This window comes from Rhinopithecus bieti, unplaced genomic scaffold, assembly GCF_001698545.2.
Source record: "Rhinopithecus bieti isolate Rb0 unplaced genomic scaffold, ASM169854v2 scaffold_24392, whole genome shotgun sequence".
Classification (NCBI taxonomy): Eukaryota; Metazoa; Chordata; class Mammalia; order Primates; family Cercopithecidae; genus Rhinopithecus; species Rhinopithecus bieti.
The window spans coordinates 5,311,636-5,326,705 of NW_016812542.1; the positions used below are offsets into that span (position 1 = coordinate 5,311,636).

At 50.8% G+C, this 15,070-nt stretch overlaps 2 pseudogenes across 1 annotated transcript; both read right to left on the reverse strand.

The window, feature by feature from the left end:
• Positions 1-1,443: 1,443 nt before the first annotated feature.
• Positions 1,444-2,312, reverse strand: LOC108545043 (programmed cell death protein 5 pseudogene; annotated as a pseudogene). The gene has a single exon (XR_001890019.1). The product of XR_001890019.1 is annotated as a programmed cell death protein 5 pseudogene (transcript).
• Positions 2,313-3,909: 1,597 nt separating this feature from the next.
• LOC108545106 (tubulin alpha-8 chain-like) lies at positions 3,910-14,380 on the reverse strand (annotated as a pseudogene).
• Between the last annotated feature and the right edge of the window lie 690 nt (positions 14,381-15,070).

Genomic DNA, 15,070 nt, shown 5'->3' on the forward strand with positions numbered 1-15,070 from the left:
ATTTCTAATAGGGACCGGGCACTTTGGAGGTCCTCTGTCTTCTCTTAGGCCACTTCCCCTTAGTTTTCAGTTCTGCATCACCAGAGTAACCACCCTCCTCTACAAGGACTCCATGGAGCCAGCTGAGCATGGGGACCTGGGTCTTGGGGGAGTTATAAATGGAAGCCAATGTGACCTGCAGGAAGTCATCTAGGTTTAGATCTTGTTATGGCCAGGACTAGGACTAGAGTCCATCTGCTGCATCCTCCAGTAACAACATCTGTGAGAAAGCCAGCCCAGGAAGGGCAATGCTTACCTATGCTCATGCTTTCAGTAGAATAGTTGACCATTGCACAATATAGGTTTGAGAGGCATGGGTCCACTTAGATGTGGCTTTTTCAATACAAGTTGCATTGAGTGTGCCTGCCTTCCCTTTTACCTCTTCAGCCCTCTTTTGCCTCTGCCACCCCTGAGATAGCAAGAACTCTTCCTCTTCCTACTCAAGGTAAAGATGAGGATGAAGACTTCATAATGATCCACTTCCACTTAATGAAGAGTAAATATATTTTCTCTTAGATTTTTCTCTAGCTTACTTCTTATAAGAATGTGATATGTAGGCCGGGCGCGGTGGCTCAAGCCTGTAATCCCAGCACTTTGGGAGGCCGAGACGGGCGGATCACAAGGTCAGGAGATCGAGACCACCCTGGCTAATACGGTGAAACCCCGTCTCTACTAAAGAATACAAAAAACTAGCCGGGCGACGAGGCGGGCGCCTGTAGTCCCAGCTACTCGGGAGGCTGAGGCAGGAGAATGGCGTAAACCCGGGAGGCGGAGCTTGCAGTGAGCTGAGATCCGGCCACTGCACTCCAGCCTGGGCGACAGAGCCAGACTCTGTCTCAAAAAAAAAATAAATAAATAAAAATAAAATTAAAAAAAAGAATGTGATATGTAATACATTAATAATATGTTAATTGGTTGTTTATATTATTGGTAAGGCTTCCAGCGAATGGTAGGTTATTAGTTAAGTTTTGGGGCAGACAAAAGTTATACGTGGATTTCTGACTGCAAAGGGTCAGACCCCAATCCGTGTTGTTCAAGGGTCAACTGTGCTTGTTAAGACTCCAACAGTCTCTAACTTTCAGGTCACAACCCCAAGACAAAGAATTTCTCTTCTCCATCCTCACCCTATCAGAGGTTCCATAGTTTGAAAGGAACCCAAGCAAGGCTCCCAAGGGACTGGGCCCTATCTGGGTTTGGAGGTGGGGAGGTGGGAGGTAAGGTCGGGCAAAGACTGAACAAAAACGCTTCCTGTTTATTTCAAAAGTACAAAAAGAAGGATGGGTCATAGATGAGAACATGACTTACCTTCCATTCTATCTGGGGGCCAGGAGAAGAGGTATGGCAGCTGCTAAGTTATCCAAATAAATCGTCGAGCTTGCTACTCTCAGCTTCAACTGACTCATTCTATCTGCTATCTTTTTTTTTTTTTATTTGCATAACAAGTTTATTTTTTTAAAAGGCATATAGACAATAAACAAAGTAAATATTTAATCACATCTTAACTTCTGTCCTAGAATTGTTCCGTTAAGTTCTAGTCTGTAAACACTTGTAGTTCAATAATCATCATCTTCATCGGAGTCCATTACTTTTCTCCTGTTGAATTTCACAGTTGTTGTCTTTTCTGTTTGTTGGCTTACTTTTTTTAAGGATTTCTATTAAACCTTGTTCTGAGACCTTGTCACTCAGTTGTCCGTATCTTGCCATCTGTATGAGGTAATTCTCCACTGCTTTAGTTTTTTCAGGCTTTACAAGTGCTAAGTTACTTAACCTGGCCCGGGCCGACTGATCCAGAACTTGGGCTAAGATACTGTTTCTCATTTCTGCTTCCCTGTGCTTTGCTTCCTGTTGGGCCGCATCGCCAGGATCCCCATGCTTGGCCTGCAGCTCGGCCAGCCTCTGTCTCCTCAGCGCCTCAAGCTCCTCGTCCGCCATGGTGCGGCGTCAGCCTCTATCTGCTATCTAATCACAGGAGAGTGCTCAGGGTTAGGAGTCCAACCCTCACTGGATGTTCGCCTTCCTGTGGCGTGGGGCATGTGCTCTAGGAGGGGTGGTCTCTCTCCCTGATGGATTAAACTGCTAATATGTATGAAGTCCTGGGCCCAGTGAGAGGAAGAGAAGGAAAGAAAACATCAGCTCACTGGTTTCTGGGTGAAGATACCGGCAGAGCAGACTAGGGGCACCTGCCAAACATCAACAGATCCAGATCCGTTAATAGGCACTTTATTTTATTTATTTATTTTTTGGAGACGGAGTTTTGCTCTTATTGCCCAAGCTGGAGTGCAATGGTATGATCTCAGCTTACTGCAACCTCCGCCTCCTGGGTTCAAGCAATTCTCCTGCCTCAGCCTCCTGAGTAGCTGGGATTACTGGCATGCACCACCACTCCCGGCTAATTTTTTGTAATTTTAGTAGAGATGGGGTTTCACCATGTTGGCCAGGCTGGTCTCGAACTCCTGACCTCAGGTGATCCACCCGCCTCAGCCTTCCAAAGTGCTGGGATTACAGGCGTGAGCCACCGCGCCTAGCAATAGGCACTTTAATAGAGCAGGTTTCTTGAACCTCTTTCCCTTCCTTCTGTGCCCTTATTCCACCTCTAACCCCAGTACTAGAGGAACCAGTAGGTTAGGAGTCTCCTAGGAACACCTTTGGAGAAAGACTCTGGAGTAAAATAGAAAAAATCAGCCGCTATAGCAAGGGAGTCTTGTGTTGCTTACACGAAAGAAACAGGGCACACGTAAGGACACATACCCACGTCAGAGCCATGCTATTAGCGAATTAAGACAAATGAACACAGTAGGTTGAGGCCCTTGTCTTTTGGGGACTAAGGCAAAGGGGGAATACAGCCAAGCAGAAGACTGTCAGACCTCTCTGCTCAGAAATGCAAACACAGAGGAAAATGGTAAAAAAGGAAGAGGGCCAACACGTGGGGACTGACCAGTACACAGGGCCACAGCCTCTCTGGACCTAAGCATGCAGTTCCACAGTAGGGGCAGTCTGTGACCCTGGGCACTATGCTGTAGGCTCTGGGATTCCATCCTCTTGGCAAATACCCTCCCAGGGATCAAGGAGCAAGGCTCACAGATGCTGGGAATAAGTCTCTAGATCAACACTAGCAACCAGTTTCCTGAAGCCAAAGCAAGGCCACGCACCACTGCACTGCAGCCTGGGCGACAGAGCGAGACTCTGTCTCCAAAGAAATAAAATAATAATAATAAAATAATAATAAAAGCAGCCTCCTTGAACCTGGACTGTTCTAGAAGGGGCCTTTTGTTTAGCCATTAACTACTGCCAGAACCTTTTACTAATACATTGATCTCTGAAACCACATGTGAGCAGAAATGGTATGCCTCTAGAACAATAGTTCCTAATTTTCTCATTAGGAACTCCGTTGAGAATAAGAGATATGGATCTTCTTGACTAAAAGTCTCATAGGCACTTTTAAGATTTACTTCATAGCCAAGCATGAGGTGGTGCCTCTAGTCTACCACATGGGGAGGCTGAGGCAGGAGGATGGCTTCAGCCCAGGAGTCCAAGGCTGTAGCATGCTGTGACCACATCTGTGAGAATAACCACTACACTCCAGCTCGTGCAACACAGCGAGACCCTGTCCCTTAAAGTAAGTTGTTTTGAGGCTGGGCACGGTGGCTCATGCCTGTAATCCCAGCATTTTGGGAGGCCAAGGTGGGCAAATCACAAGGTCAGGAGATCGAGACCATCTTGGCTAACACGGTGAAACCCCATCTCCACTAAAAATACAAAAAATTCTCCGGGCGTGGTGGCGGGCGCCTGTAGTCCCAGCTACTCCGGAGGCTGAGACAGAAGAATGGCGTAAACCCGGGAGGCACAGCTTGCAGTGAGCCGAGATGGTGCCACTGCACTCCAGCCTGGGCCACACAGCGAGGCTCTGTCTCAAAAAAAAAAGAAAAAAAAAAGTAAGTTGTTTCGCATCTTCATAGTCCCAGGCTGGAGATCACTGTTTTTTTGTTTTTTGGAATCCTGTTTCTTGGACCCTGTGTTTGTAAGGCATCAAGACAGAGAGAGCCCGCAAGTCTAAGATGGTTGCTGTGGAGAGGCCTGTGGAGACAACCTCTACTGCCCTCTCTTGGTCATCAGACAGGAGGAGTGGTTAGAAGTGCTTGACTCCTTGTGGCACTGAAGTCCAGTAGTTTCTGTCCCAGAATGCTGGGGGCAGAGAAACTTTTGGCAGCTTTCATCAGAACCTCCAGAAGTCTTACTCTTCCTCGAAGTGGGCTGGAGACAAGGGGGTACACATAGGGACCCCTGTGAAGTACTACAGCCTGGGTGCTGAGCTGGCGAAGAGCTGTCAGGGTGGTCCGCTCACACGGGAGGGAAGCAGTGCCAATCCTATACTAGACATGCCCTGGCTGGAGGCCCTAGCAGCAGAGGCCACCCTGCCCTTTAACTTAGAAAGACATCAAAGGAAGCTGAGAAGCTTAAAGATGGCCCACTGCCTGGGCGGAATTCCACAGAGTTCCACATCACTTGCAACATTCATTGTATTTGTAGGGGGTCAGAGAACAGTGGAATGAGATGCACAACTGTGGTGGGAGAGACCAGGTATTACACGTGCCAGGACGCCTAGAACTCCTCACGCTCATCCTCGCTGTCCAAAGATTCTGTGCCTACTTCATAATCCTTCTCCAGGGCAGCCAGGTCCTCTCCGGCCCAGAGAGCTCCTCTTCCTCCATGCCCTCGTCCACATACCAGTGCATTAATGCCTGCTTGGCATACATCAGGTCAAACTTTGGGTTGAGGCGGGCCCAGGCCTTGGTGACAGCTGTGGTATTGTTTAGCATGCAGACTGCCCGCTGCACCTTGGCTATGGCACCCCCGGGCACCACTGTGGGGGACTGGTAGTTGATGCCAACCTAAGAAGAAACAAAGAAGTATAAGCACCTGGTTCTGTGTTTCCTGGAAGGGTAGTACATGGATCCCCATAACTGGGGAAGGGGCATTTGTCAACTTGTAAGAAACAAAGATAGAGGAAGATGATCACCACCACAAGAAAACAAGCAAGTCTAGAATGAGGGAGCTTCTGCAAGACTAGTGCCTTCACAGTCACAGTCAAGAAAAAGAGGGCCAGGTGTGGTGGCTCATGCCTGTAATCCCAGCACTTTGGGAGGCCAAGGCAGGTGGATCACCTGAGGTCAGGAGTTCGAGACCAGCCCGGCCAACACGATGAAACCCCGACTCTACTAAAAATACAAAAAAAATTAGCTGGCCTGGTGGCAGGCACCTGTAATCCCAGCTACATGGGAGGCTGAGGCAGGAGAATCGCTTGAACCCAGGAGGCAGAGGTTGCAGTGAGCCGATATGGCGCCATTGTACTCCAGCCTGGGGGATGAGTGAGACTTCGTCTCAAAAAAAAAAAAAAGGGAAAAAAGGGTGGACTCTTATGCTAAGAGACAAATAAGCATAATGTCTGCTCCTTGATTAGATCATGACTGAAAAATTGACTATAAAAAACATTTGTGGGCCGGGCACAGTGGCTCACACCTGCAATCCCAGCACTTTGGGAGGCCGAGGTTGGCTGATCACTTTGAGGTCAGGAGTTCAAGACCAGCCTGGCCAACATAGCGAAACCCCGTTCCTACTGAAAATACAAAAAATTAGCCGGGCGTGGTGGCGCATGCCTGTAATCCCAGCGACTCGGGAGGCTGAGACAAGAGAATCGTCTGAACCCTGGAGGTTCGGTGAGGTTGCAGTGAGCTGAGACGGCACCACTGTACTCCACCCTTGGCAACAGAGCAAGACTCCATCTTCCCCCACCGCCATCCCCCCGCAAAAGTAGCGAGTTTAAATGGGTCAGTAAAGCAAAAATAAAGGAAACATCTAGATGTTAAATCCAGGTAGTGGCTATATGGGTGTTAAATGAACTAGTCTCCCTACTTTCCTGTAGCCTAAAAAGTGTTAAAGTTAGGGAAGCTCTCCAATTAGACCTACTTTAACCATTTGTCTACCCAGAATATGTTGTTTTATTTTTTAAGAAACAGGGTCTCGCTCTGTTGCTGAGGCTGGAGTCGGGGGTACAATCATAGCTCACTGCAGCCTCGACCTCCTGGACCCCGGTGATCCTCCCACCTCAGCCTTCTGAGTAGCTAGAACTATAAGCACACACTAGCACGACTGGCTAATTTTTTTTTATATTTTGTACAGATGGAGTCTCACATTGCCCAGGCTGGTCTCAAACTCCTGGGCTCAAGCCATCCTCCCACCTCTGCCTCCCAAAGTGCTGGGATTACAGGCCTGAATCACTGCACCCAGCCCAGAATATATAATACATTTTAGTGTTTCTCATCCTCAAAAAAAAAAAAAAAAGTCAACTTCCCATTAGTGTCTCTGGGGACAACAAGCTGAGCATGTCCTAAAGGCAGTCAGTTCTTCCTTTAAGCAGCTAAAGATCTTCCTAATATGGAAGCAGAAACAGTCTGCTTCCCAAAGATATCCTACCCTTCATTTCCATTTCTGAGCTACAGGACAACTCTTCCACACTAGCAAGCAGCTATTATCCCTGCCTCTCCTCCTGTTGTGGTCATGTCCACAGCAGTGTCATGGGGCAGGAAAATTATACATGTTTTCTAATGCCACAGGTACCATCTTCAATCTTTCTGGAGCCTTACCCCAGAACAAAACCCATAAACCAAACTAGGTCATATGCCCAGCACCCTGGGAAGGTCAACCGATAACAGGGTGGGGCATAAATGAGTGCTTCTTCCTCATGACTGCAAAAGGAAGAGAACGCATTCACAGACGCAGAACACAAGAAGCCTTTGACCTTCTGATCCACACTTTCCCCATCATCTGATAATGGGTCTCTCTGGCTTCTAAAAGCCTTCCCTTCTGAGCAGGCGCCATAGGATGTGGTTATGTCCCTAGCACAAGTGACGAGGAGGCCATTCTCCCCAATGTGACTGGCAGCCCTAGGGAACGCCTTTTTACCAGGCTAAGTAAAATGAAATGGATACTTTTCCTTTCATCAAGGCAATCTTTCAAGTAGAACCCACCCTGGCTTACAGTCCAAAGGCCTGGTTTCTAGACCAGCCAAGATCTATCTAGTTAAAGGCATCCTCTGGCAGGGCACAGTGGCTCATACCCGTAACACTTTGGGAGGCCATCGTAGGTGGATCACCCATGCGCAGGAGTCTGAGACCAGCCTGGGCAATATGGTAAAGCCCCACCTCTACAAAAAAATACAAAGTTAGCAGGGTGTGGTGGCACAAACCTGTGGTCCCAGCTACTGAGGAGGCTGAGGCAGGAGGACTGCTTGAGCATTGAGGTCAAGGCTGCAGTGAGCCAAGATCATGCCAGTGTACTCCAGCCTGGGTGACAGAGTGAGATCCTGTGCATTTGTTCCTCACACCTGCTCTGTAGGAAGCTCCCTTCTCAGCAGGTATACAGGCTATGTGCTAACTGCCCTTTACCCCACTTGCCTTGAAACCTGTGGGACATCAGTCCACAAAACGAATATTCGCTTGGTTTTAATGGTGGTGATGGTGGCATTCTCATTTTTGGGCAGCACTTCTCCACAGCAGAGCATGCAGCAGGCCATGTACTTGCCGTGGTGAGGTTCACACTTGACCATCTGATTGGAGGGCTCAAAGTAGGCACTGGTGATCTCTGCCACTGAGAGCTGCTCATGGTAGGCCTTCTCAGCTGAGATAATGGGTGAGTAGGTCACCAGGGGAAAGTGGATGCGAGGGTAGGGCATCAGATTGGTCTGGAACTCTGTGAGGTCCACATTGAGGGCACCGTCAAAACGCAAGAAAGTAGTGATGGAGGACACAATCTGGCTGATGAGCCAGTTGAGGTTGCCATAGGTAGGGCACATGTTGTGGCAGCAGAGATCATAGATGGCCTCGTTGTCTACCATGAAGGCAGTCTGAGTGTTCCAGTGTGGTGTGGGTGGTCAAGATGGAGTTATAGGGTTCTACAACTGTCATGGACACTTGGCGGACTGGGTAGATAGAAAATTCCAACTTGAGGCTGGGCGTGGTGGCTCATGCCTGTAATCCCAGCACTTTGGGAGGCTGAGGTGGGCAGATCATCTGAGGTCGGGAGTTTAAGACCAGCCTGACCAACACGGAGAAACCCCGTCTCTACTAAAAATGCAAAATTAGCCAGGTGTGGTGGCACATGCCTGTAATCCCAGCTACTAGGGAGGCTGAGGCAGGAGAATCGCTTGAACCTGGGAGGCAGAGGTTGCAGTGAGCCGAGATTGGACTCCAGCCTGGGCAACAAGAGTGAAACTCCGTCTCAAAAAAAAAAAAAAGAAAATTCCAACTTGAACTTCTTGCTATAGTCAACAGAAAGCTGCTCCATCACCAGGAAGGTAAAGCCTGAGCCAGTGCCATCCTCAGAACTATGGAAGATCAGGAAGCCCTGAAGCCTGGTGCACTGGTCTGTCTGGAGTAGGAGATAACATCACTACTCTGGCCTACCAAAGTGCTGGGATGGCAACACCCCATCTCTACGAAAAAATACAAAAATTATCTGGGTGTTGTGGTGTGCACCTGTAGTCCTAGCTACTCAGGAGGCTGAGGTGGGAGGACCACTTGAGCCCAGGAGGTGGAGGTTGCAGTGAGTTGTGACTGCACCACTAGTGGCACTCCAGCCCAGGCAACAGAGCAACTCTTTCAAAAAAGGAAAAAAAAAAAAAAAGAGATCAACTACAAGAGGTTTGGAGTTCCTAGGGAAAAGATGACTTGGAAAGGCAGTGTTGTGTATATACAATGGTAGGGATGAGGCAGGACACAGGATTTGCAGTCAGAGAGCCAGGCCCTCTCTGTTTTGTTGCCGTGCCCCCTAGTTACAGCAGAGTGGGAGTGGTGGTGGCATCCTGTTGAACATACAGATTACCAGGCCTCACCCCAGACTGGAACCCAGGAACCTGCAGCTTTAACAAGTACCCCACATGATTCTGATATAGCTGTTCCTTGGGTAAGAAAATCATCAGTCTATACCAGACACATGGGTAGTGACAGTATAAAAGAAGTCTAACGCTAGGAGGTTTTTTGTTTTTGTTTTTGAGACAGAGTCTCGCTCTGTCGCCCAGGCTGGAGTGCAGTGGCGCCATCTCGGCTCACTGCAAGCTCCACCTCCTGGGTTCACGCCATTCTCCTGCCTCAGCCTCCTGAGTTAGCTGGGACTACAGGCATCTGCCACCGCACCCAGCTAATTTTCATATTTTAGTAGAGACGGGGTTTCACCGTGTTAGCTAGGATAGTCTCGATCTCCTGAACTCGTGATCTGCCCGACTCAGCCTCCCAAAGTGCTGGGATTACAGGCGTATGCCACCACGCCCGGCCCCTAGAAGGTATTTTATTTTCATTCTTGAGGAAGGGAGCACAGAATCAGGTCACTTCCAAGTCCTTAGTCTCTACTGAGCAGCAGAGAGTAGTCTAGGCAATCCCTCTACAGCAACAGCACCAAAGTCCTGGCTCACAAGTAGCCTCACTCGTAGTTCTCAGTGCCTCAGATAGGGGAAGGGTGAACTGGAGAAATGGTTGAGCGCTCAACAGGAGCCCCTCCCACCTGGACAGATCTGCGTAGGAGTCTAAGAACAGCAAGCTGAGCTGCTGTAGAGATAGATCAAAGATCAAAAAGGTTTGGATCAGACAGACTTGGCAAAGTGAGGAACCACCAGGGCAGAAGCTTGAGTCCACAAACTCAAGGCAGAGCAGGTTATTCAGGCTTCCAACCCTAGAACTGCACCCAAGACAGTAAACACATATCCCCTTAGGAGAGAGTGAATGGACTGACAGGCCAGAGGAATGATGTCAGGTGCCAGCCCAGGCTGTGGTTGCCTCCCAGCCAGGAAGAGGGTTAAGGATGCAATGACTTCCTGTAGGTGCTGGAGGCCTGCTCACCAGTTTTCCGATTCGCTCCAGCACCAAATTGATGATCTCCTTCCCTGCAGTGTAGTAGCCACAGGCATAGTTGTTGGCAGCATCTTCCACGCCAGATATCAGCTGCCCAGGGTAGAAGAGCTGCCTATAAATGTCAGTTCTTACCCTATCTTGAGGGGAAGAAAGAACAAAGGTAAAACACGCTGGTTCATTCCCCAAGGGAACGCCAGACACCAGAACCTTTGCTGCTAAGCCTCCCCAGGTACAACTGCCCAACAGAGTGATGATGCACAGCGTCCCAGAGGCCCACTTCTTTTTCTTTTCTTTTCTTTTTTTATTTTTTTTGAGACAGAGTCTCGCTCTTGTTGCCCAGGCTGGATGCAATTGCGCGATCTTGGCTTACCACAACCTCCTTCTCCCGGGTTCAAGCAATTCTCCTGCCTCAGCCTCCCAACCAGAGACCCACTTCTAAGGCCGGGTCCTGCCTGGGCCTGAGACGGGGAAAGCAGATGGCACCTTCAGTGGTCCCTTACCTCTGATCACAGCCACTTCATTGTGCTGGGTGAGGAATCAGAGTGGTGTTAAGGAGAATCTCACTTCATTTTTGAATGGGGTAAGAATACAGCCCAGTGTAAATTTTCACCACAGAAAGAGAGAAAAAAAAAATAAAGAATACAGACTAATGAAGAAACCCAGTCCACCATTTAACATCTAAAATAACAGCTTTAAAAAAATGGAGGAGGGGTAGAATTGTCATGATTAGGAAACTGAGGAGACCCACATGCAGAAGGGAGGAAGCAGGAAAGCCCCCGGAAGCCAGCAATAGCCAAGTTCACACAGGCCCACATCCTACGTGGGGGCCTATTTCAGTTAAGGCCGAGCAGGGGGCCATTATGAATGTTCTCGGCTCCCTGCTTCTTACGTAATGGGCCGCCCTCAAGAGTCTGAGGACAGGGAAAAGCAAGTTTTAAATTTCTGCTTTTACATCTGCTCCTTTCTGCAGTCTGCATTCTAGGCCTGATCCCTGACTCCTATCTGGCAGTTTCCTGGCAGAGCTGTGCTAATGATCTTCCTCTCAATACAGGAAGCCTCCAGGACCCCCTCTGAGGACACAGTCTAGACAAAAGCAATAGACTTCAGACTTCAATGGTGTTCATGGCAGGGGACTGCTTGCATCTCAAGTATTTTCCCCTTAAGCAGACATTGGCGCTAGCAAAAACTATGGCCTAGGGGAAGGGGCCCCCACTCCTCCATCCACTCACCTATGTCAGCAGGTTCCAGGTCCACAGACAGTCCAGGACGCATGCTTGCCAGGCTGGGTCTCCCTGAAGAAGGTGTTGAAGGAGTCATCGCTGCTCTCCAGGGCCTTGTGGCTGGGTATGGTGCCACTGGGCTGGATATCGTGCTCCAGGCAGTATAGCTCCCAGCAGGCATTGCCCATCTGCACTCCGGCCTGGCCCACATGGATGGAGATGCACTCACACCGCAAGGGTGAGCCCTGAGTGGTGCACAGTGAAAAGTGGGGACCTGAAAAGCCTTCTCTGGGAGCACCCTTTGTCTTTCCTCCCTAAAGGCTGAAACTTAGTGTTACCTAGTCCAAAGTTCAGACGACTGGCTGGGTGCAGTGGCTCACACCTACTTTTTTTTTTTTTTTTTTTGAGGACGGAGTCTCGGCTCTGTCGGCCAGGGCTGGATGCAGTGGCGCATCTCGGCTCAACTGCAGCTCCACCTCCCTGGGTTCACGCCATCTCTGCTTCAGCCTCCGAGTTGCTGGGCTACAGGCGCCCACCCCTTGCCCGGCTAAGTTTTTTGTATTTTTTAGTAGAGACGGGGTTTCCCCGTGTTAGCCAGGATGGTCTCGATCATCCTGACCTATGTCCACCCGCCTCGGGCCTCCCAAAGTGCTGGGATTACAGGCTTGAGCCACCACGCCCGGCCACACCTACTTATAATATAATCCCAGCACTCTGGGAGGCCCAGGCAGGCAGATCATCTGAGGTCAGGAGTTCAAGATCATCCTGCCCAACATGGTGAAACCCCGTCTCTACTAAAAATACAAAATTAGCCGGACATGGTGGTGGGCGCCTGTAGTCCCAGCTACTCGAGAGACTGAGGCAGGAGAATCATGTGAACCCAGGAGGCAGAGGTTGCAGGGAGCTGAGATCACAACACTACACTACAGCCTAGGCAACAGAGAAAGACTCCATCTCAAAAAAAAAAAAAAAAAAAATCAAACCAAAGAACCAAAATCCAGAAGACCCAGTTCTCTTTCCAGGCCTTCCCATACTTAAAGCCAAACCACCTCCAGGCCTTCATTTTCCTTCACTCACTCAGAGCTTAAGGTGGTTATGCCTAGGTTTCTGGGGCAGGAACTAGAGAAAGCCAAAACCAAACAGCCAAATCCCACTGCACAATGTCCTCCTTGCTCTTTGGGGTGGCTTGGGAAAGCTCAGAGTCCTGTATTCCAAGACAGGCCCACCAAAAGCTTCTAGACTCAAGCACCGGGGCCTAGAAGAGGAGGTCTCCCATGGGCAGCGACTGTCTCCCCAGCATCCCAAAAGGGCAGAAGACTAAGTTCAGACCTGTGGATCAACTGAGGAAGCAGTCTTGCAGTTAGAGCTAGCCTTCTGAAAGCTCACCCACAAACTCCCCTTTTGGGGGGACAGGCACCTATCCTAGACACCTGTCCCTGCCAACTGCAGTACAAGCAAGCTAATCCATGCAAGTACTCCTTAATTAAGCATCACAGCGGAGACCAAAAGACACACCCCACCTTTCGACTCTTCACTCAGGTAACTCCTATGATGGATAAACCCTCCCTCCCATCTTCTGGTCCTTCACCCCAACCCACAGTCTAGGGGGATCAATTTAAAAGGGCCGCGCACCTCCCAGATGTAGAAGGGATCTTCTAGGGTGACAGTAGGCAACAGTTTAACAGTCTTAGGAACTACCCTCCAAGACAGCCTCAGAGCCTTTAAGGGGGCTCAGAGCAGAGGCAGTGATCAAGAGGTTTCTGGGGGGCACAGGGACCTCTGTTTACCCACCCCAAGTTCTCAGGGTTTGTTTGTTTGAGACGGAGTCTCGTTGTCTCCCAGCCTGGAGTGCAGTGGCTCGATCTCGGCTCACTTGCAAGCTCCGCCTCCCGGGTTCAAGCGTTTCTCCTGCCTCAGCCTCCTGAGTAGCTGGGACTACAGGCGCCCGTCACCATGCCCGGTTAATTTTTTTGTAGTTTTTAGTAGAGATGGGGTTTCACCGTGTTAGCCAGGATGGTCCTGATCTCTTGACCTTGTGATCCGCCCGCCTCGGCCTCCCAAAGTGCTGGGATTACCGGCGTGAGGCACCGCGCCCCGCGTTTTGATTTTTTTGAGACGGAGTTTCACTCTTGTTGCCCAGGCTAGAGTGCAATGGCGCGATTTCCGCTCACCGTAACCTCAGCCTCCCGGGTTCAAGAGATTCTTCTGCCTCAGCCTCTCGAGTAGCTGGGATTACAGGCATGCGCCATTACGACCGGCTAATTTTGTATTTTTAGTAGAGACGGGTTTCTCCATGTTGGTCAGGTGATCCGCCCGCTTCGGCCTTCCAAAGTGCTGGAATTATAGGCGTGAGCCACCGCGCCCGGCAAGTTCTCAGTTTTAACAGAGGGACCTTAAGTCCTTGGGTACCAAACAGGAGAAAACTGAAGAACATTGTTTTCAAGGCCCCAAGAGCTTACAGGAATCCCTAGTCAAGTATGGGACCAAAGGTCGAGGACCTCTACCTCTGGCAAGAGTCGGGCATCCAGGACAAAGACATTCAGGGAAACAGGTTCTGAACTGGAGAAACCTGTTAGAGCTTCCCAATCATCCTGGGCCCTGCCTCCTGCGCGGGAGTATGATCTCAGAGGGAGGCGGGGACCGCAGCTACAGGCGGGCAACTCTTTGTCCAGGACCGCAGCGGGAGAAATACGGGGCGGGTCCTAGATCCCCTCCAGGCTCCTGAGCTCGCTCCGCCGCAGAGCCGACTCTGCTGCCCGACCTTGCGCGCAGCGCACAAGCGACCCCACCACTTTCTCGCCCGCGCTTTACTGCTCGCCAGCCTCCCTAGTCCCGCAGCGCTTCTGGAGCGCTCAGAACGTTTCTAGCTCGCACCGCCTCCCGCAGGGGAAGTAGGGTAGAAAAGTTGTGCCGGGACTCCTCGGGCGTCCCCGTGCTTTCTGCAGAGCCCACTTTCGCCCTGAACGTCCAAACACCCCTGGCATCCCCGCGCAGCCCACCCCACACCCTGGACTGCCGGGGCGCCCTTCCTTTCTCCGCTGCGGGACCTTCCCACCGACCCCCCGACCGCCCCTGACATCCTCCCCATCGTGCAACACCCTCCCCCGCACAGCATCCCTCTCCGGCACAGCATCCCTCACCACCATGGTTGATCCAGTAGTTGAAGTTGGTGGAGCGTCGCTGACTGCAGACACTCTTCCGGTCTCCAACAACACTACGGGATCAACGCGCGGAGTGTTGGCTGAGCCTTATAAATCCCCGGAGGGCCGCCGGTTGTGCCTCCCGGCCGGGGCTCCCATTGGGTCGCAGCTAGACAGAGGTCGTCCCCCACGCGACTCTCACTGGGCCAGGCCCCCACCGAGGCCCGCCCCTCTCTCCGCTATTGGTCGGCCGCTTAGGAAATATCCCCGCCGCAGAGGGTCATTGGGCAGTTTGTACAGCCAAAGGGAGGTAGAGTCTCGGGCGTCCGCGTCCTCCCGGCTAGCTTGACCCTCTGCTCTGTTGGGGTGAGGGCTGGGTCTAGGAGGTGGAATCTTTGGGGAAACACCTTCGTTCTGTTTTGGTTTTAGGACTTTACACCAGTGACACCGCGGACCTGATTCGAAAAATGTGTCGGCCTTGGAGGAGGGTGCATACTTAACTTCAAAAACCGCTAGAGAGGGAAAGATGCTGTGATGAGAACCGACGGCTGGGAGCTTCCAGAGCGGGACAAAATGCGGCTGGGGTGGGTAGCATGGGCAGACAGGCATGGGAAAGGACACTGCAGGCGCCAGTAGTTGACGTTTACTTCCCTTTTGACCGAAGCAACTGTTCAGGTTCAGGTGACTCAGATTCCTGCAAGAGCAAGGGGTCCGGGCTGGCCAAAGCAGACTGAGGGGGGCCTGTGGGGTGGAGGTGAAAAGGAGGCGTGGG